At 38.5% G+C, this 23,800-nt stretch overlaps 1 protein-coding gene across 1 annotated transcript in view; it reads right to left on the bottom strand.

The window, feature by feature from the left end:
- Positions 1-23,644, bottom strand: part of PRELID3A (PRELI domain containing 3A) — a 44,222-nt gene extending 20,578 nt beyond the window's left edge. Inside the window, exon 1 of the mRNA XM_077778261.1 lies at positions 23,605-23,644. The gene's annotated coding sequence lies outside the window, so the exon portion shown is untranslated. The remainder of the gene's footprint in view (positions 1-23,604) is intronic.
- Between the last annotated feature and the right edge of the window lie 156 nt (positions 23,645-23,800).

The raw sequence follows: 23,800 nt of genomic DNA on the forward strand, positions 1-23,800 counted from the left end.
TTCCCCCTCACACCTGTGCTGCAGGGCTCACAATTATGATCAGGCCTGTGTGGAACACTTTCTATATGCCCAGCACTAGGAAGTTAGGGCTCTCATTTTGGTTTTTAAAAGGCATTATCGTTTACAATCAACATTTTCCACAAATGTGTTCTGAGCATGAGGCTTAAAGAATGGGGCTGGCTGGTGAGTTAGAAAACACTGTAGGTGAGACCGCTTCTGTAAGTACCTCCAGGTCTGAGAGGCGTCAGCTGCTGAGTTTGCATCTCACCGAGTGGGGAACTAAGACCCTAATGAGGTAGCACCTTGATATAGAGACATGCTATTTAGCGGTGGGGTTGAGCGCCCAAGAAGGGGGGAGAAATGAGACCACCTTTTATCCCTGGATGATTGCTGCACAGTCTCACCATCACCAGCCCTTGCCTCGTCTTCAAATCCACCTTACACGGGCCGTGGGCTCCCAGGCAGCCACACCTGGCGCAGGTGTCATCCGTCCTGTGCAGCGCCTTCCTTACGATTGCATCACAGCCCCCGCACACCCTCCTCTGGGACTCACCACAGTGGATTATGATCATCCATGGTTTTCTGCCTCTCCCGCCAGGCTAAAAATCTTTTGAGATCAGGAAGTAGATTATCATTATCCTTGGTATTTCCAGAGCCAGAGGCCTAGTAGGTACACAATAAATGAAGAATTGTTGAACAATGAACACAAGTCACATCCCCGCTTGAAGTCCTATCCTGATACCTCCAGGGTCCACACTTGTGCTCGCTCGGTTACATTGAGTCCACTCCCGGAACAGCAGCGGCTGCATCACCTGGGAACTTCTTAGAAATGGAAACCCTAGGCCCCACCTCAGCCCCACCATGCAGTGGGAGGCCAGTGTGGGGACAAGCATTTGTGGTTTAACAAGTTCTCCCAGGGACTCTGATGCCGACGGACACCAACTGTCTCAGATCCACCTGTCCACCTTCTAGATCAGGCAAGGAGCTTCCTTGTCATCACCACCGCTCCCTCATACTATTTCTTCCAGCCAGAATGTGCTCTGCCATGCTTGTCCTAGAAGAGAGCACTGTATGCAAAAATCCAGAAGCGTGAGGGGGTGGCGGTGCCCTTAGTGGGCTCTAAATTGCTCGAGCATCTGGATTGTGGAGTCCCAGGGGGACGTGGCTAGAGTGGAAGTTAAAAAGGTAGACAAGGAGCCATATCGCAAAGGGCCTTATATTTCATTCCAAGAAGTTTAGATTTTATTTTGAAGACAGTGGAGTTTTGACAGATTTTTGAGTTTGAGATCTCTGAGGCAAAACAGTTAAAAATATAAGCAAGATTTGGGAAGCATACTTGGCTGGCTCTGGGGGTGCTAACATGAAATGTACATGCTACATTACACCTTCCCAAAGAGCCTTGTCTGTTTAGTCTGTATTGGGAGCCACCCTGACTCCAGGGAGCCTGCCTGCCCTGAGGCAGCCGTGGGTCTCTATCACAGCAGTGTGTGTGTTCTTTAGAGGAGCCCAGGACCTGAGCTCTTTCCCTTACCTCACCCCTGCTCATCCCAAACAAACCAGGTGGGTTGATTTTTCCTTACTTGAGGTTTGCAGAAGACAGAGGAGCCATCCCTATTCACCCTCCTCTTTAAAAGGCAAAGATTTGTTATTTTTAATTAAATGTTAGATGAAACAATGTTCGAGCAGAGATGAAGGCCAGCTTAGGGGGTGCTGAGCAGACCCACTGCGCCCCTGAACAGTTCCTGGACACTTAGCGGGAGGTGCCAGACACTCGGTGAAGCAGCCAAGACAGACGCCGGCAGGTGTGGCGGTTGTGCTCACAGCCAGGTGACACATGGGGCTGATTCAGTGCCACCCAACAGCTTCTTTGTTGTTGTTTGAGTTTTATGGTTTCTGTAGAACTGGAAAGGTGCCAGGAAACAGAGCAACCTTAAGCCAAGCACAGGATATGGCCGTTTCTCCAATAGTTATCAGAGATGGGATGATAGATTCGGCTATTGACTGAACCTATCACAGCAGCACACATCTGGGCTGGTTGTGGTCATGGCAGCTGTGGGAACGGAGGAATGATTCCCCAGGAATGGAGCATTTAGGAGCAAAAGTCACCCTTCACTTTTATCTTGGGCTGAAATGCCTCTTCCACATTTTCTTTGGCTTGAAAACCAGGGTCACTTGCGTGATTACAGAAGCACCCGAGGGAAATGATGAGGTACACATGCCATCCTAGAAGTTTATGGTGGTAAATGCCAAAGCTGTGTATGTGAAGCATTTGAAACTTGACCTCCGGCTACTACACTCCCCTATAAGTATTATGAAATTGTTCTCCCCACTTCTCATCTCGATCTTTAAGAGTCCGTGTATGCTCTTCCCTCTCTGTTGCTGCTTATTTATTCCACATGTTGGGATAGGCTCCTGAGATTCTGCTCATTAGGGTCACATTTTCCAATCCAGTGGGCATTGTTCAGCCCCGCTCCTTGCAGACCTCTCTGGTCCACTTGAACTACTGAGCACTCTCTCCTTGAAACTCTGCTACCTTGGCTTTGCTCCAACGACATCTCATTGTTGCATCATGTTCCTTCCGCGTCTCCTTTGCAGGTTCTTCTTCTCACTCTTCATTCTTCTGCTCTTCTCTCTCTACACCTTCTACCTGAGTGAACTCACTGAGCTTCATGGTTTCTACCAACTCCCAAGCCTGTGTCTTGATCTCATTTTTACCCCAAGCTTCACACCCATCTACCTGGTTACCCAGGGGATATTCCCTGGGTCCATACCTCAATCTCATTGTAGCCCAAGCATCTTCCACCCTAAGAAAATCCCTTTTCAGAATTCACTGTCCAGGTTCCTGGTATCACCAGGGTGCCCCAAGCTAGAGTTAATCCCTTACCCTCTTTGTCCAACCCATCTTATCAAGTCCTTTAGAATTCACCTCTTAAACATTGTTTTAATCCATTCATTCTTCTATATACTTTAAGAGACAATGTGATATGGCTCCACCCCTTACCTTTTTTTTTAATGTTTATTTATTTTTTGGAAAGAGAGCACAGGGGAGGGGCAGGGAGAGAGGGATGCAGAGAATCTGAAGTGGGCTCTGAGCTGTCAGCACAGATGCAGGGCTCAAACTCACAAACTGTGAGATCATGATCTGAGCTGAAGTCGGATGCTTAACCAGCTGAGCCACCCAGGCATCCCATCCACCTCTTACCTTTTAAATAGACATCTCTGGGGGGAGACCCAGAAATAGGCATTTTTTAATCAACAGCCTCAGCAATTATAAGCCTCCCTGAAGTGTGGAAAGGAGTCATCCACATGACTGTGAGATCTTCAAGGATGGGGACTGAGCCTTACTCATTTTTGTGTAGCCAGGATCTGTCCCAGGGCCTGGCAAACAGTAAGCACTTGATAATTGCTTGTTCAGTGAGTCAAGGATGATTCCGAGGCAGTCATGAACCAGGGAGTGGTCTAGCCGCAGGGTGGGTGGGGCTCCACCTGCAGTAACTATCCAGGGAAGTTCCTGGAAGCCCTGTGGCCTCTTTTTGAGAGGCTTTCAACTGATAATCCTACTTTTCATTTCATCAGTTAGGATTCTATATATTGAAATCTTGTGTCAAAATTTCATTTTTACAAGAGTCTGATGCGAAAAATAAATTAGTTTGAAAGCTGCTGTAGCAGAATAGTTTTTTAATTTAGAGGGAAAATCAATCTCCCAGCAGGCAAGAAGTTTGAAGAACTTTTGGAGCTGTTTCTTTCCTGTTTGCCTTGGATATTGATTCAAAATCCCAGGATTATAACAAAGATTAGGCTCTGATAGTTTTTTAAGTTTTTATTTCAATTCCAGGTAGTTAAGATACAATATCGTATTAGTTTCAGGTGTACACGATAGTGGTTCGCAGTTCCATACCTCACCCAGTGCTCATTAGGCTCTGATATTTAATTGATCCTCAAATACAGTGACAGCAATGACGATTTATAGAGACTTCACGCTGTCATGCTGTCCAAATAAGATGGCAAAAGGCCATTAGTATCTAGATCTTCTAAGATCCTACATTTAGAATATTATTGGAATCCAAAGACATGTTCTCTAACTAAACTCAAAGACGACCTCAACACAGCCAAGATATTCTAACATATTACTAAAATAGAGTATATCTCTGTGACCTTTTACTTCCTGTGGTATATGTTTCTATACAGTTAATTCCTCTTCTCAACTCCTACATACAATTTCTTTTTTTTTAAATTTTTAACATTTTAATTTAGTTTTTGAGAGACGAAGCACAAGCAGGGGAGGGGGCAGAGAGAGTGGGAGACACAGAATCTGAAGCAGGCTCCAGGCTGTGAGCTGTCAGCACAGAACCCAACGTGTGGCTTGATCACATGAACCACAAGATCATATCCTGAGCTGAAGTCAGCCACTTAACTGACTGAGCCACCCAGGCGCCCCTCAACTCCTACATACAATTTCTAAGGTAAGTCCCTCCAATACATAGCTTAAATTTTGCTCCTTATTTTTGCTTCCGAGCACTTTATCCCATATAGCTTACATGATTTTTCATTAGAAACCTAAGACACCATTTCCTTCCCAGCTTGCAAACCCCTTTCTCATTATGCCCGCTGGCATTGCAAAGGATGNTGGTATCCAAAACAATTATCAGTTTTCTCACAAGAAGATATGACTGGGAAAAATCTAGGAATTTCAGATTTGTTACAGTATTGTGGCCAACACTTTTAGAAAAATATTTGATCATTATCAAGTGAAGTAGTGATTAGGAATATTCTAAATGTTCTGCTATTGTCGTTCATGAAATTTGTGTCAATGTCATGATTCCTTCTATTATTCATTATCATGTAGGAGATGCTAATATTTTGTCGCCAGGTTTCTTTACCAGGTTTCTTGAAATGCACAAAGCGCAGTTGTCTTAGAGATTGATAGACCTCTCCCGCCACCTAGTGGGGAATATGCAGCACAGCTCTTGCATGAACTGTCTTGAGGGCCTAGTCCCCAGCATTTGTAAATTATTTTTTTAAAACAGTGCTTACCAAGCAATCTCTCTGCTAAGAAATCATCCTCTGAATAGATACTGACATATAGATATGGATATGGATATAGATACATCACTAAGAATGTTCATTGTAGCATCTGCAATACAAATAAATTGGGAACAGTCTAAACAACCCTTAGTTAAAACCTGTCACACCTTTACCATAGGATACAATGGAGCTGATTAAAGAATGGGGTGGAACTATGTTATTAACACACAAAAATATATGTTAAAAAATCAAGGTGTATAAAGTATGATTTTATTCATGTAAAAATACGTCTTATATGCTTGTAAATACATATAGAATATATAGACAGACAGAAAAAAAGTTAGCTTTAAACAGTAAGAGTAAGAGATTGAGAGACTTTTACCCTCAACTTTGTAACTTTATACTGATGGAAAAAAAACTTGTCCTGAACTTTTTATAATTACAAGTTTTGTTTGTTCTTAATTATAAAATTAATATGTATTTATTACAGAATATTTGGAAAATAGAAATAAGCATTATTTTTTAAAGAATTACTTGTAACCTCAGACCATAGAGAAAGACCTCCTTTAACATTCTTTAAGTTTTATTATATTTTATTTGAAAACATTATGGTTCAAAAATGGGAAACAGTATGAAAAAGAACACCCTAAGAAGTCCCAGGGGTGCCTGGCTGGTTCGGTAGAGTATCTGAGTCTTGATCTCAGGGCTGTGACTTCAAGCCTCTTGTTGAGCATGGAGCCTACTTTTTAAAAAAGTCTCAGAATATCTATGCCATCCTCCCATCTATAAGCAAGAAGCACATTTATTAGTTTCTTAGGTTTGTATTCTATCAACCAGTCCTCAGCCGCTGGCAATCACTAATTTACATCACTATGGATTTGCCATTTTGGACATTCTATCTCAATAGATTCATACAATCTGTGGTTTGTGTGACTGGATTTTTTTTTTCACTAAACATAATGTTTTCAAGATTCATCCACGTTGAAGCATGTATCAGTATTTTGTTCCTTTTTATGGCTGAATAATAATCAATTGTAAGGATATGCCATAGCTGATTATCCACTCATCGGTTGATGGACATTTAGGATGTTTTCCCTTTTTGTCTATAATAAATCATGCTACAATTGTGTATAAGTTTCTGCATGGACATATCTTATTTCCCTTGAGTATGTACCTAAGAGTAGACATGCTGGGTTATATGGTAATTGTACGTTTAACCTTTTGAGGAAGTGCCACACAGTCTCCAAAGCAACTGAACCATTTTACTCACTGTCTCTTTTTATTCCAGCCATCCTACAATGTGAATCAGAATCTCACTGTGGTTCTGATTTGTCTCTTCCTGGTGGCTAATGATGAGCATCTTTCACTGTGCTCTTTGGCCATTTGTATGTGTTCTTTTTTTTTTTTTTAACGTTTTATTTATTTCTGAGAGAGAGAGAGACAGTGTGAGCAGGGGAGAGTCAGAGAGAGAGGGAGGTACAGACTCTGAAACAGGCTCCAGGCTCTGAGCTAGCTGTCAGCACAGAGCTTGAAACGGGGCTCGAACCCACGAACTGTGAGATCATGACCTGAGCCGAAGTCGGACGCTTAACCGACTGAGCTACCCAGGTGCCCCCATTTGTATGTGTTCTTTGGAGGAATGTCTATTTAAATCTTTTGCCCATTAAAAAGGTTTAATGAAATATAATTCACATAACATACAATTCATCCATTTAAAGGGTATAAATTGGGAGGCCTGGTGGCTTAGTCAGTTAAGCATCTGACTCTTGACCTTAGCTAGGTCTTGATCTTGAGATCATGGGTTCAAGCCCCACACTGGGGTCCATGCTGGGCAGGGAGCCTACTAAAAATAAAATAAAATAAAATAAAATAATAAGTGTATAAATCAATGGTTTCAGTTTGTTTGCAGGGTGGTAGTGCAACCATCAGCACAACTGATCTTAGAACATTTTTATCACCCCAAAAAGAAACACATACCCATTAGCCATCACACTCTAATCTCTCTCCCTTCCCCACAGCAGCCTTAAGCAACCACTAATCTACTTCCATTTTTATAGATTTGCCTAGTCTGAGCATTTCACATAAATGGGTTCATAACTATGTGGTTTTTGTGTCTGGCTTCTTTCACTTAGCATAATGTTTTCAAAGTTCATCGGTGTTGGCACATGTATAAGAATTTTGTTACTTTTTATGGCTGAATAGTATTCCATCATTATATATAACCACATTTTGTTTATTCATCCATCTATTGATGGACACTTGGGTTATTTCCATTTTTGGATATTGTGATAATGTTGCAATAAACATTGCAATACAGGTATGTTTTCATTCCTGTTTCAATTCTTTTGGGTATATACCTCTGAAAGGAACTACTGCACTATATAGTAATTCAATGTTTAGCTTTTTGAGCAAATGCTAAACTTCACAACAGCTGCACCAATTAACATTCCCACCAGTAATAAATGAGAGTTCTTTCTCCACATTCTCACTTTAAAAAATCATTATAGCCATTCTAGTAGGAGTGAAGTAATATTTCATTGTGGTTTTACTTTTTAAAATTTTTTTAAAGTTTATTCATTTATTTTTGAGAGAGAGAAAGAACGAGCAGGGGAGGGGCAGAGACAGAGGGAGAGAGAGAATCCTACGCAGGCTTTGTGCTGTCAATGAGCAGCTGAATGCAGGTTTGATGTCACTAACCATGAAATCATGATTTGAGGTGAAATCTACAGTCTGAGCTCAGTCTGGCATAACCTACTTGGCCACCCGAATACGTCTCATTGTGATTTTAATTTGCATTTTCCTAATGACTAATGATGTTGAGCATCTTTTCTTGCGCTTATTGGCCATCTGTATATCTTCTTTCGAGGAGTATCTGTTCAAATACTTTGCCTTTTTAAAAAAATGTTTATTTATTTTTGAAAAAGAGACAGACAGACAGAGACAGAGAGATCATGAGTGGGAGGAGGGGCAAAGAGAGAGAGAATCCCAAGCAGTCTCCATGTTGTCAGTGAGCAGCTGGTTGTGAGGCTCGATGTCATGAACAGTGAGAGCATGACCTGAGCTGAAATCAAGAGTCAGAGGCTTATCCAGCTGAGTCACCCAGGTGCCCCGGGTTAATTCTTCTTTATATGTTTTGTAGAATTCGCCAGAAAAGCCATCTGATTCTGTTCTTTTGTTATTGCAAGGTTTTTGATTTCTGGTTCAATCCCTTAACTTGCATAGGTTTGTGCACATTTTCTGTTTTTTTTTTCTTGAATCGGTATTGGTAATTTTTGTTTCTAGGTATTTTTCCTAGGTTATCTACTTTATTGGCATACAATTGCTCATACTATTATATCCTTTTTACCTGTAAATTTGATAGTAATGACTCATTTTCATTTCTGATATTTGATATTTGTGTCTCCTCTTTTTTATCAGTGTAAAGTTTCATCAATTCTATTGATCTCAAAGAACCAACCTTTGTTTCATTGATTTTTCTTTGCTGTTTTTCTATTCTATACTTTATTTATCTCTGTTCTGATCTTTATTACTCTTCCAGGCTAGGGTTTAGTTTGATCATCTTTTTCAAGTTCCTTGAGGTGTAAAGTTACGTTATTGATTTGATGTCTTTCTTCTTTTTAAAATATAGGCATTTACACCTTAATAAAAATGCAACATACCAAACTTGGAATTTAGTGAAGACACTGCTCAGAGAGAATTTTGTAGCTATAAATGTCATATAAACATATTATCCTCCTGCTTTCCAGCCTCCATAGTTTCTGATGAGAAATTGGCTGTTTATCTTATGGCTGATCTCTTATATGTGACTAGTTGCTTCTCCCTTGCTGCTTTCAAGATTATTTCTTTGTCTTTGGTTTCCATGGTTTGATTATAATATATCTCATGTCAGTCTCTTAGAGTTGGGTGAGTTTCTTGGATTTATAGATTCATGACTTTCACCACATTTGGAAGTTTTGGGTCATTATTTCTTTAAATATTCTTTCTGTCCTTTTCTCTTTTCTCCCTCTGTGACTCCCATAATGCATAATTTTATCCACTGATGGTGTCCCACAGTGCTCATTTTTCTCCACTCTTTTTTCCTTTTGGCTTCTCAAACTGCAGAATTTCAATTGTTCTGTCTTCAGGTTCACAGATTTCTGCATGCTCAAATGTGATATTGAACTGCCCTAGTGAAAAGTTCATTTCAGTTATTGTATTTTTTGGCTCCAGAATTTCTAATGGTTCCTGTTTATAATTTGTCTCTTTACTAATATACCATATTTGTTCATACATTGTTTTCTTGATTTTTGTTTCATTCTTTGTACATGCTTTTCTTTAGCTCTTTAAGGGTACTCAGGGCAGTTGGTTTAAAGTCTTTGTCTAGTAAGGCCAATATCTGGGCTTCCTTAGGAAACGTTTCTGTCAATGGTGTCTCTTAGGTGATTTGTTAATATTGGACATGCCTTGTCTTCTCATTCTTGTAATGATCCGTTCATTCTTTCAAAGATATGAAGTCCTCAACTTTGATGAAGACCTAGGGCGCCTGGGTGGCTTAGACGGTTAAGCATCTGGCTTCAGCTCAGGTCATGATCTCACGGTTCATGGGTTCGAGCCCCCTGTCGGGCTCTGTGCTGACAGCTAGCTCAGAGCCTGAAGCCTGTTTCAGATTCTGTGTCTCCCTCTCTCTCTGTCCCTCCCCTGCTCACGCTGTCCTCTCTTTCAGAAATAAATAAAACATTTTTTAAAAGTATTAAAAATTTTTGACGAAGACTGATTTAAAATTTTTTTAATGTTTATCTATTTTTTGAGAGAGACAGAGACAGAGACCAAACATGAATAGGGGAGGCGTAGAGAGAGAGGGAGACACAGAATCCAAAGCAGGCTCCAGGCTCAGCGCTGTCAGCACAGAGCCTGATACAAGGCTCAAACTCATGGACCATGAGATCATGACCTGAGCCAAAGTCGGATGCCCAACCGACTGAGCCACCCAGGCACCCCTTGATGAAGACCAATTTATCAAATTTTCTTTTACAGGTCATATCTTTGGTGTTATAGGCCAAGAAATCTTGGCCTAACCCAACATTACAAAGATTTGAAAATATATTTTCTGCTAGAAGTTTTACAATTTGGAGCTTTAGATCTATGATCCATTTTGAGTCAAGGTTTGATTATGTTGTGAGTTATTATTCAAATCCATTCATTTTGCATGGGGATATCCAAAATTTCCAGGACCTTTATTGAAAAGTCTCTTCTTTTCTCACTAAAGTACCTTTATGCCTTTATTGATATATATGTTTTTCCCCTTCCCATATGTTCATCTGTTTTGTTTCTTAAATTCCACATATGAGTGAAATCATCTGGTATTTTTTTCTCTGACCTACTTACTTTGCTCATCCATGTTGTTGCAAATGGCAAGATTTCATTCTTTTTGATGGCTGAGTAATATACCATTGTATACACACACATATACACACACACACACACATATCACATTTTATTTATCCATTTATCAGTCGATGAACATGTGGACTCTTTTCATAGTCTGGCTAATGTTGATAATGCTGCTATAAACATTGGGGTGCATGTACCCCTTTGAATCTGTATTTTTTATCCTTGTGAATATGTGGTGGTGTAATTGCTGGATCATAAGATAATTCTATTTTCAACTTTTTGAGGAACCTCCATACCATTTTCTAGAGTGGCCGCACCAGTTTGCATTCCCACAACCGGTGCAAGAGGGTTCCCCTTTTTCTGCATCCTTGTCAACACCTATTGTTTCCTGTATTGTTAATTTTACCCATTCTGACAGGTGTGAGGTGGTATCTCAGTGTTGTTTTGATGTGTATTTCCCTGATGAGGAGGGATGCTGAGCATCGTTTCATGTGTCTGNGTATCTCCCTGATGATGCGTGATGTTGAGCATCTTTTCATGTGTCTGTCAGTCATCTGGATGTCTTCTTTGGAAAAATGTCTGTTCGTGTCTTCTGCCCATTTCTTCGCTGTATTATTTGTTATTTGGGTGTTGAGTTTGATAAATTCTTTATAGATTTTGGATATTAACCCATTATCAGATATGTCATTTGCAAATATCTTCTCCCATTCTCTCAGGCTGCCTTTTAGTTTTGTTGATTGTTTCCTTTGCTGTGCAGGAACTTTTTTTATCTTGATGAAATCTCAATATTTCATTTTTGCTTTTGTTTCCCTTGCCTCTGGCAACGTATCTAGTAAGAAGTTGCTGTGGCCAAAGTGAAAGAGGTTGCCACCCATTTTCTTCTGTAGGGTTTTGATGGTTTCTTGTCTCATATTTAGATATTTCATCCATTTTGAGTTTGTTTTTGTGTATGGCCTAAGGAGGTGGTCCAGTTTCATTCTTCTGCATGTTGCTGTACAGTTTTCCCAACACCACTTGTTGAAGAGACTATCTTTTTTTCCATTGAATATTCTTTCCTACTTATTAACGATGAGTTGACCGTATAGTGTGGGTCCATTTCTGGGTCTTCTATTCTGTTCCACTGATCTATGTGTCTGTTTTTGTGCCAGTACTATACTGTCTTGATGACTACAGTTTTGTAATATAGCTTGAAGTCTGGAATCGTGATGCCTCCAGACTTGCTTTTCTTTTTCAATATTACTTTGGCTGTTTGGGGTCTTTTGTGGTTCCATACAAATTTTGGGATTGTTTGTGCTAGCTCTATGAAGAATGCTGGTGCTATTTTGATGTAGATTGCTTTGAGTGGTATAGACATTTTACCAATATTTGTTCTTTCAGCCCATGAGAATGAAATGTTTTTCCATTTCTTTGTGTCTTCTTCAGTTTCTTTCATAAGTGTTCCATAGTTTTCAGAGTACAGATCTTTTACATCTTTGGATAGGTTTATTCCTAAGTGTCCTAATAGTTTTTGGTACAGTTGTAAATGGGGTCAATTCCTTGATTTCTTTTTCTGCTCCTTCATTATTGGTGTATAGAGATGCAACAGATTTTATATCCCATGACTTTGCCAAATTCAAGTCTTAGTTCTAGCAATTTTTTGGTAGAGCCTTTCAGGTCTTCTGTATAGAGTATCATGTCCTCTGCAAATAGTGAAAGTTTGACTTCTTCTTTGGTGATTTGGACGTCTTTTATTTCTTTTTGTTGTCTGATTGCTGAGACTATGACTCCCAGTTGATGTTAAATAGTAATGGTGAGAGTGGAATCTCTTTCTTGTTCTTGACTCTAGAGGAAAAGCTCTTCGTTTTTCCCCATTGAGGATGATATTAGCTGTAGGTGTTTCATATATGGCCTTTATGATTTTGAGGTATGTTCCATCTATACATACTCTTTGAGGGTTTTTATAAAAAATGGGGGCACTTGGGTGGCTCAGTTGGTTAAGTGTCCGACTTCAGCTTAGGTCATGATCTCATGTTTGTGAGTTGGGTCGATGCCTGCTTTGGATTCTGTGTCTCCCTCTCCCTCTCTCTGTCCCTTCCCTGCTTGCACTCTGTCTCTCTCTCTCTCAAAAGTAAATAAATATTTAAACAACAAAAACAAAAAAGAATGGATGCTATATTTTGTCAAATGGTTTTTCTGCATCAATTGAGAGGATCATATGGTTCTTATCCTTTCTTTTATTAATGTGGTGTATCATGTTGATTGAGTTGCAACGTTTGTTTTTAATCAGGAGTAGATGTTGGGCTTTGTCAAATATTTTTGTTCTGCATCTATTTTTCTTTTTCTTTTTTTTGGTAAAACTTTTTTAATGTTTATTTTTGAGAGAGAGTGAGAGACAGAGAGCAAGTGGGAGAGGAGCAGAGAGAGGGAGACACAGAATCTGAAGCAGGATCCAGGCTCTGAGCTGTCAGCACAGACCCCAATGAGGGACTGGAACTCACAAACCATGAGATCATGACCTGAGCCGAAGTTGGATGCTCAAACAACTGAGCCACCCAGGTGCCCCTATCATCCTTATATATTGGTCTTTACTACGGTGAATTATAGTGATGACACTTGAATGTTAAAACAACCTTTCATTCTTAGTATAAACCCCACTTGGTCATATGTTTAATGTTTTTCTATACTGTTTGACTCAATTTTTTAAAATTTGGTTAGGAATTTTTGTATCTATATTCATGAGGGATAATAGTATGTAGTTTTCTTTCCCTTTCAGTAATGCCTTTGATTTTGATATCGGTAATGTTAGCTTCATAGAAAGAATTGAGAAACATTTCCTCATTTGAATATTCTGTAGAACTGGTATTATTTCCTCCTTAATTGTCTGGTAGAATTCCCCAATCAAGCCATCTAAGCATGGACTGTTCTTTGTGGAAGGTATTTAACTAAAAAATCACTTCTTTTAATAAGTATATGGCTTGGGGGTGCCTGGGTGGCTCAGTCATTAAGCATTCAACTTCAGCTCAAGTCATGATCTCATGGTTCATGGGTTCGAGCCCTGAATCAGGCTCTGTGCTGACAGCTAGCTCAGAGCCAAGCCTGTAGCCAGCTTTGGATTCTGTGTCTCCCTCTCTCTCTGACCCTCCCCTGCTTGCACTGTCTCTCTCTCTCTCTCTCTCTCTCTCTCTCTCTCTCAGAAATAAATAAAAAGATTGAGAAAAAAATAAATATATGGCTTGATAGTTTATCTGAAAAGTGAGGTTTGGTACCTGGTATCTTATAATTTGTCCGGTTCATCTAATTTGTCAAATTTATTGGCCTAAAGTTGTTCATGATATTCCATTATTATCATTTTAATATATGTAGAATCTGAAGTGATGTCAACTCTCTCATTCTTGATATTGGCAATTTGTATTTTTTTTTTCCTGGTCAGTCAGGCTATTGATTTTCTCAAAGAAACCGCTTTTACTCCCATTCATTCATTCATTTATTCTCTCCATGCTCTCCCAACCCATTTTCAATTTCATTGATTTTCACTCTGTTCTTTTCCTTTCTGTTTTCTTCTTGAATCTTATTTCCTCTTCTTTGTTTAATTTCCTAAGGTAGAAGGTAAGATTATTGATCTGAGAATTTTTTCTTTTCTAACATAGGTTTAGGGCAACAAAAATTCATCTATCTACTGGTTTAACTTTATCCCACGGGTTTTGATGTACTTCAGTTTTTATTCAGTTTTAAAAACTTTGTATCTTCCCTTTTCATTTCTTCTTTGACCTATGGGTTATTAAAGTATATTATTAACTTTCCAAGTATTTTTCTCATATATCTTCCAGATACATTTCCTGAGATTGATTCCCAAGTTAATTCCATTGTGGTCAGAGAATACACTTTGTATAGCTTGATTCCTTTTAAGGTGTTTTTTGTTTTTGTTTTTGTTTTTGTTTTGGCTGAGAATATGGTTTAACTTAAATGCTCCATGTGCACTTCACAATAATATGTGTTCTGCTGTTGTTGGGGGTTATTTTCTATAAATGCCAAATAGGTTAAATTGGTTAATCATGTTGTTCAAATCTTCTGTATACTTGCTGATTTTCTAATAGTTCTTTCAGTTATTGAAAGAAGGATTTGAAACCTCCAAATATAATTGTTAAGTTGTAGTTCTGTCAGGCTGTGCTCCACTCATCCTAAAGCTCTCTAAATGGTGCACAGATGTTAGGATTATTATGTCCTCTTGATGAATTCACCTCTTTATCATGAAAAATTATACTTTTTATAAATCCCTGGTGCCTGCTTTGAAAGTGTCTTCTATTTCTTTGCTTTGAAATCTACCTTGTCAATTCAGTTTTCTTTCGATTAGTGTGAGCATGGTATATCTTTTCTATTCTTATATTTTCCATCTGTCTGTCTTTTTATTTAAAGTGGGACTCTAGGGGCACCTGGGTGGCTCAGCTGGTTAAGCATCAGACTGTTGGTTTTGGCTCAGGTCGTGATCTCACGGTTTGTGAGTCTGAGCCCCGCATCTGGCTCTGAGATGATGGTGTAGGGCCTGCTTGGAATTTCTCTCTGTCCCTCTCCCTCTGCCCCTTCCCTGTTCATGCTCTCTCTTTCTTTCTCAAAATAAATAAATATATAATCAGCAAAAAATTACTTTTAAAAAAAGTAAAAAAAATCCATAAAGTGGGTTTCTGTATAAAGATATGGCTGCATTTTTTTTTCTTTTTGCTATTCTGAAAATCTCTGCCTTTAACTAGGTTGTACAATTTACATTTAATGTGATTATTGAATGATTCATTTTATTTTTTTAATGTTTTAAAAAATTTATTCTTGAGAGAGAGAGAGAGAGAGAGCATGAGTGGGGGTGGGACGGAAGGGTGTGCAAAGGATTTGAAGCAGGCTCTGTGCTGGCAGCAGCAAGCCCAATGTGCGACTTGAATTCACAAACCGCAAGATCATGACCTGAGCCCAAGTCAGACGCTCAACTGACTGAGCCACTCAGGTGCCCTTTATTTTATTTTTTTAAAGGTTGTTTGTTTGTTTGTTTGTTTTGAGATAGAGAAGGAGCATGCAAGCAGGGGAGGGACAGAGAGAGTGAGTGAGAAAGAGAATCCCACGCAGGCTCCTCACTACAAGCGTGAAGCCCAACGTGGGGCTTGAACTCATGAACCTTGAGGTTATGACCCTAGCAGAAACCAAGAGTTGGAAGTTCAATCGACCAAGCTACCCAGGAGCCCCAATATGATTGATTTTAAATCTATCATATTGCAATTTGCTTTCTCTTTGTTTCATCTGTTCTTTATTTTCTCCCCCCTCCATCCCCCCTTATTTTGGAATAATTGAGTATTCTCTTATTATTAAAAAATTTTTTTTTGATGTTTATTAATTTTTGAGAGAGAAAGAGAGAGAGACAGAGTGCAAGCAGGGGAGGGGAAGAGAGAGAGGGAGACACAGAATCTGAAGCAGGCTCCAGGCTCTAAGCTGTCAGCACAGAGCCCTATGCAGGGCTTGAACCTATGAACCGTGAGATCATGATCTGAACTGAGGTCAGACGCTTAACTGGCTAAGCCACCCAGATGCCCCATAAGTATTCTTTTATTCTATTCTATCTCCTCTGTTGATTTTTAAGCTATAACTCTTTGTTGTGTTGTTTTAGTGATTCTTTTAGGTTTTCCAGTATATGTATATCTTTAACTTATCACAATATTGTGATAATATACCTCTGTGCATATGGTATTAGGCCATTACAACATTATATGCCCATTTTTCACCTCCTGGACATTCTACTTTCTTTGACATACATTTTATTTCTATATATATTATGCAACCCACAATACATTGTTACTATTTTCACTTTAACAGTAGACTATCTTTTTAAAAGATTTAAAGAATAATAAAAACTTTTTATTTACCTGTGTAGTTGCCCTTCACAGTGTTCTTCATTCTTTTGTGTAGATTTAGATATCCATCTGAGAATATCTTCCTTCTGCTCAAAGGACTTTTTTTTGTTGTTGTTATCATTTGTTTTAGTAGATCTTGTGATGAATTCTTTCAGGTATTGTATGCCTTAAAATGTCTACAATTTGCCTTTGTTTCTTAATTTTTAATGGATAAAGAATTTTCAGTTGACAATTAAAAAAACATACTTCAAAAATGTTGTTCTACTATCTTTTGGCTTCTATTGTTCCCCACAAGGTATCATCCTTATCTTTGTTCCTCTGTATCTATGTTTTCCTTCTATGGGTGATTTTAAGATTTTTTAAAATTGCTAATATTGAGCAATTTTATTATGTTGTGCCTTGCTGTAGCTTTTTCCATGTCTCCAGTGCTTGGGATTCATTGAGCTTCTTAGATCTATGGGTTTACAGTTTTCATAAAGTTTGGAAAGTTTCTGGTCATTATTTCTGAAAATATTTTTTCCTGTTCTTTCCTTTCTTTTTTCTTTCTTTTAAAAAAATTTTTCATGTTTTATTTACTTCTGAGAGAGAGATAGCATGAGCAAGGGAGGGTCAGAGAGCAGGAACAGGAGCGGGAGAGAGGGAGACGCAGAATCTGAAACAGGCTCCAGGCTCTGAGCTGGCTGTCAGCACAAAGCCTGACACGGGGCTCCAACCCACGAACCGGTGAGATCATGACCTGAGCCGAAGTCAGATGCTTAACCGAATAAGCCACCCAGGCGCCCCCCATCCCTCCCTTTCTGTCCTCTCCTTTGGAAGCTCCAATTACACATATATTAGGTCAGGAATTGCACAACTTCCTGATGCTTTGTTAATTTTTGTTGCTCAATTTCTTTTCTTCTCTGTTTTATATTGGAGAGTTTCTACCGTTATGTCTTTAAATTCACAGTAATCTTTTCTTCTGCAATGTCATCTGCTATTAATGTCATTCAGTATCTTTTTCATTCCTAGATGTTTAATTTAATTTTTATATTTTTGTGTTCCAGGTGCCTACTTACTATGTTCAATATTTCCTCTTATTTCTTGCACATACAGTAACACACATCAAATTACAGCAGGAAATAGTTATAATAATTCTTTTTATGTACCCTTGTCTAATAATTCTATCACCTATGTCACCTATGTCATTTTGGGGTTGTTTTTTCTCCTAATGATTGGTCTTCCCAAGTTCTTAGATCCATATCTTCAACTCAAAAAGACCCCTGGGCTCTGCCTGGTTTCCCCTCTAAGCTTCATTGCCTGGAGGCTATCTCCTATAATAAGTTGGGGTAATCCCAGGGCTCATCTTGTTTGTCCCCTGTCTCTCAGTGATTACGGTCTTTCATTGCCCAATGTTCAATGTCTTAAAAATTATATTTAAGGAGTACCAGGGTGGCTCAGTCAGTTAAGCCTCCAACTCTTGGTTTTAGCTCAGGTCATGATCTCATAGTTTGTGAGTTCAAGCCCCACCTTGGGCTCTGTGCTGACAGCTCAGAGCCTGCTTTGGGTTCTGTGTCTCCCTCCCTGTGAGTCCCTCCCCCACTTGCTCTCTCTCTCAAAAATAAATAAACGTTAGAAAAAAATTTTTTAATTAAAAAAAAATAGAGGTGAGGCACCTGGGTAGCTCAGTCAGTTAAGTGTCTGACTCTTTGTTTTGGCTCAGGTCATGATCTCAGGGTTCTTGAATTTGAGCCTCATGTTGGGCTCTGGACTGGCGGTGTGGAGCCTGCTTAGGATTCTCTCTCTCCCTCTTTCTCTACTCCTCCCCCTACTTGCACTGTCTCTGTCTCTCTCAAAATAAATAAATAAATAAACTTAAAAAAATTGCTGGAATATCAAACATCTTTTTTAACCACCATAATGGTATAAAACTAGAAATCAGATACAAGAGGAAACCACAAACACATGAGCACTAAATAACGTTACTAAACAACAAATGAGTCAGTAAATAAATGAAAGAAGAAACCAAAAAATACCTTGAGACAATTGAAAATGGAAATAAAACTTTCCAAAATATATGGGACGCGGTAAAAGTAGTTCTAAGAGGGAAGTTCATAGTAATACAGACCTACCACAAGAAACAAGAAAAATCCCAAATAAACAATCTAAACTTACACCGTAAGGAACTTGAAAAAGAACAAAGCCCAAAATTAGTGGAATAAAGGAAATAATAATGATCAGAGCGGAAATAAATAAAATAGAGATTTTATTTATTTTTAAGTTTTTTTAATGTTTATTTATTTTTGAGAGAGAGAGGCAGAGAGAGGGGGAAACACAGAATCTGAAGCAGGCTCCAGGCTCTGAACTGTCAGTACAGAGCCCAACGTGGAGCTAGTACTAAATGTGAGATCATGACCTGACCTGAAGTCTGATGCTTAACCAACTGAGCCACCCAGGCACTCTGCTTTAAAAAGCAATAGAAGAGAGCAATGAAACTAAAACCTCATTCTTTGAAAAGATAAACAAAATTGATAATACTCTAGCCAGGCCCATTAAGAAAAAAAAGAGAGAGGACCAAAATAAATAAAATCAGAAGTGAAAGAGGTGAAACTGTAATGGACACCACAGAAATATGAAGAATTACAAGAGACTACTATGAAAATTATATGCCAACAAATTCAACAATCAAGAAAAAACGGCAAATTCTTAGAAACACTAAATCTCCCAAGACTAAATCATGAAGAAATAAAAAAATCTAAATAGACCAATTATAAGTAATTACTTTGAAGCAGGAATTTAAAAATTCCTGAAAAACCAAAGTCAGGACCAAACAGCTTCACAGATGAATTCTGCTAAATATTAACAGTTAGTAGTTATTCTTCTCAAATTACTCCAAAAAAATTAAAGAGGAAACAAGGCTTCTAAACTCATTTTATGATGCCAGCATTACTCTGATACCAAAATACTAAGCCACTATGCAAAAAAACTGAACTAGAGGCCAATATCCCTGATGAACATAGATGCAAAAATCCTCAACTGAATTCAACAACACATTAAAAGGAGCATACACTCCTTTTAATCAAGGAGGGATTTATTCCAGGGATATAAGGATGATTCAACATCTACAAATCAATCAATATGATACACCACATTAAGAAAATGAAGAATAAAAGTCATATGATTATCTCAATAGATGTAGAAAAAGAGCATTTGGCAAAATTAAACATCCATATGATAAAGTTGGTATACAAGAAATGTACCTCAACATAATGGGTATGGAAGAAGCAAAGTGCGTATAGAAGAAATGTATCCCAATGTAATAAAGGCCACATATGGCAAACTTACAGCTAACATCATACTCAATGGTGAAAAACTAAAAGCTTTTTCTCTCAGATCAGGAACAAGACAGAGATGCCGGCTCTCACCACTTGTATTCAACACGGTATTGGAAGTCTTAGCGATGACAATTGGGAAATAAAAAGAAACAGAAAGCATTGAAATTAGAAGGGAAGAAGTAAAACTTCATGATTTGCAGATGATACGATACTATACACAGAAAACCCTAAAGACTCCACCAAAAAACTATTAGAACTAATAAATGAGTTCAATAAAATCTCAGGATACAAAAATTACATACAGAATTTGGTTGCATTTGTATACCCTAATAATGAGCTATCAGAGAAATTAAGAAAACAATCTCATTTAAATTTGTACTAAAAAGAGTAAAATACCTAGGAATAAATTTAATCAAAGAAATGAAACACTTGTACTTTGAAAATATAAAACATTGATGAAAGAAATTGAAGACAACACAAATGGAAAGATATTCCATGCTCGTGGATTGGAAAGATTAATATTGTTAAAATGCCCATACTACTGAGGAGGTTGAGGGGGATGGTGGGAATTGGTGAAACAGGTGATGGGGATTAAGGAGTATACTTGTCATGATGAGCTTTGGGTAATGTATGGAATTGTTTACTCGCTGTATTGAACACTTGAAATTAATATAACACTGCATGTTAGCTATACTGAAAGTAACATGAAAAAAAGAAAAAAATGTCCATACTACCCAAAGCAATCTACAAATTCAATGTAACCACCATCAAAATGCTAATAGCATTTTGAATGAAGAACAAAGAATCCTAAAATTTGTATGGAACCACAAAGACCTCCAAATAGCTAAAACAATCTTGAGAAAGAAGATCAAAGCTGGAGGTATCACACTCCCTGATTTCAAACTATACTACAATGCTGTAATAATCAAAACAGTTTGGTACTGGCACAAAAACAAACACAGATCAATGGAATAGAATAGAGAGCCCAGAAAAAAAAACCAATATGCATGTATGGTCAATCTATGACAAAGGAGGCAAGAATATACAATGGGGAAAAGACAGTCTCTTCAATAAGTGGTGCTGGGAAAACTGGACAGCTACATGGAAAGGAATGAAACTGGATTACTATTTTACATTATATACAAAAATAAAATAAAAATGGATTACAGACTTGAATGTAAGACCATAAAACTCCTAGAAGAAACCATAGGCAGTAAGCTCTTTGACATCAGTCTTAGCAATAACTTTTTAGACCTGTGCCCTCAGGCAGAAGGGCAACAAAACTAAAGTAAATGAGATTACATTAAACTAAAAAATTTTTGCACAGTGAAGGAAACCATCAACAAAATGAAAAGTTAACATGCTAAATGGGAGAATAGATTAGCAAGTCATACATCTGATTAGGGGTTAATATCCAAAACATATAAGGAACTTCTCTAACTTAATATTTAAAAAGCCCCAAATAACCTGATTAAAAAATGAGCAGAAGACTTGAATAGAAATTTCTTCAAAGAAGGCATACAGATGGCCAACAGGCACATGAAAAGATGTTCAAAATTTCTAATCATCAGGGAAGTGAAAACCAAAACCATAATAAGATACAACTGACACTTGCCAGATTGGCTATTATAAAAACAACAACAACAACAACAACAAATAATACGTGTTGGTTAGGATGTGCATACACTGTTGGTAGGAATGTTAATTGGCACAGCCACTGTGGAAAACAGTGTGGAGTTCTCAAAAACTAAAAATAGAACTACCATATGATCCAGCAATTCCACTTCTAGATATTATCCAAAGAAAACAAAACACCAATTGGGCGAGCTATACAAACCCCTCCTATATTCATTGCAGGATTATTTACAATAGCTAAGATATGGAAGTAGCTTAAGTGTCATAGATAAATGTGTTGCAGAACAATATGCCGGAGGCACTGTAAAAATGTCCCTAAGGAAAGGGACAGAGCAGCAAGGAACTGAAAGCAGTTCCATTCCCAGGTTGGAAAGCCTCTGGGACTGCTCGTTCTCTCCAGAAGGACATCATATGGACGCCAGGCCAGGGATAAGAATGTTTTGTCTGGCGCCAGATATACTCATGACCCAGTATGGAATACACTGCAGGTGCATGACTGTCAAGATGACAAATACTATGTTGTATGTGCTTGCTGTTATTAGACAAGTAGCAAGATGAAAGAGGCTTGAGCCCGAAGACCGATGCTTCGACTCCTGGAGAGTCTTAGCTCCCTGCTTCTTAATTCTCTCATCACTGCACTTTTGGGACCTGTCTCTCTCTTTCCTGAATGGATAAAGATGTGGTATATTACTCATCCACAAAAAAGAATGAAAATTTGCCATTTGTAATAACATTGATGGACTTAGAGAGTATTATGCCAAATGAAATAAGTCAGATAAAGACAAATACTGTCTGATTTCACTTATATGTGGAATCAAAAAAGAAAACAAACAAAACACAACAGAAATGGACTCATAGATTCAGGAAACCAACTGATGGTTACCAGATGGAGAAGGATTGAGTGGTGGGTACAATAGGTGAAAGGGATTAGGAAGTACAAACTTTCATATATATGTGTATACATACATAAATATTTTTTAAATCCTTAAGTATATACTTAAAGTATATAAAGAAGTATAACTTCCAATTATAAAATAAATAAGTTATGGGGATGTAATGTACTGCTTAGAGCATATAGTCAATAATATTGTAATAACTTTGTATAGCGACAGATGGTAATTAGATGAGATCTCTTCATATTATATAAAAATATCAAGTCACTATCATGCACACCTGAAACTAATAGGATACTATATGTCAATTATACTTCAATAGAAAATATTTTTTTTAATTTTTAAAAAATATTTTCTTTATTTTATTTTTTTAAATATTTTTATTTATTTCTATGAGAGAGAGAGACAGCGTGAGCAGGGGAGGGTTAGAGAGAGAGGGAGACACAGAACCTGAAATAGGCTCCAGGCTCCGAGCTGGCAGTCAGCACAGAGCCTGACGTGGGGCTCGAACCCACAAACCGTGAGATCATGAGCAGAAGTCGGACGCTCAACTGACTGAGCCACTCAGGTGCTCCAAACAATTTTAATAATGATATGAATTTACCATTTTTTGAAAAGTAGGCTTCATGCCCAGTGTGGAACTTGAACTTATGATCCTGAGATCAAGAGTCAGATGCTTAACTGACAGAGCCACCCACGTGCCCCAAACTTACTATTGTTTTAAACAGTCCCTTATAGATAAATGTTTGAGTTATATCCAATAATTGTGACTACACATAATGCTGTAATTATTAACCTTGTGCTCACAGCATTTTATATGTGTGCAAGCTTATCATTAGGGTACATTTCCAGAAGTGGAATATCCAGGTTAAAGAATACATGCATTTAACATTTAGGCAGGCATTGCCAAATTCCTTTCTATAGGCTTTCACCATTCCGTGTGCTCACCAGTTATTTCTGAGAATTCCTAGCCAGCAAAGTGAGTTGTCAATATTTGGATTTTGCCACTGTGACAGGTGAGAAATTTTGTTACCATTTTAATGTCTGTTCTTCCAGATCTTTCCCATCTGTATATTTGCATATATGACTACATTTCTGATGCCACCTTTGTACCCCTCCTCAACCTCATCTCCTGCCTTTCTGTTCCTCCCCATCCATAACATTGACTACCATTTACATTTTACATACTACTGGTAGAGCTAATAAAAAACAGAGGGACGTGTAAAGCTCCAAACTCCTCTTTCTACTCCACGGTCATGGTGTGCGAAACAGCGTGCAGTTCCTCTGAGTTCATTTGAGAATCGTTTTTCTTTGAAACGGTTCCTGATGGGCCCAAGCTAGGCGTCACAGTCTTAATACTTTTATTATTGCATTTAGCTCACTGGTTTGTGATTATTTGAGTTGCTCTCCTAGTGTTGGGGAGGTGTGTTTTGGCATTTCCAGAGCCTTGGACGCTGCCGACACTAATTAGGCGCTCAGCAAAATGCTTCACGAGTGACTTACCGAGTGTAAATGCCCAAAATGTCGAGAATAGCCTTGCGCTTCGACAACGAGAGGTCCATTTGTCTGGGGCCCAGAAGCCTGGACTAGGGGCTCCTGACAGCTCCCGGCTGGTCCCGCCCTTCAGCCTGCGCCCCGCCTCCAGCTCCTCCCTCCGCCCGCCCTACAGGCTCTCCCCCTTTCACTTGGGCCTCTCCTC

This window comes from Crocuta crocuta, unplaced genomic scaffold (genome assembly GCF_008692635.1).
Source record: "Crocuta crocuta isolate KB4526 unplaced genomic scaffold, BGI_CrCroc_1.0 scaffold26, whole genome shotgun sequence".
Lineage (NCBI taxonomy): Eukaryota > Metazoa > Chordata > Mammalia > Carnivora > Hyaenidae > Crocuta > Crocuta crocuta.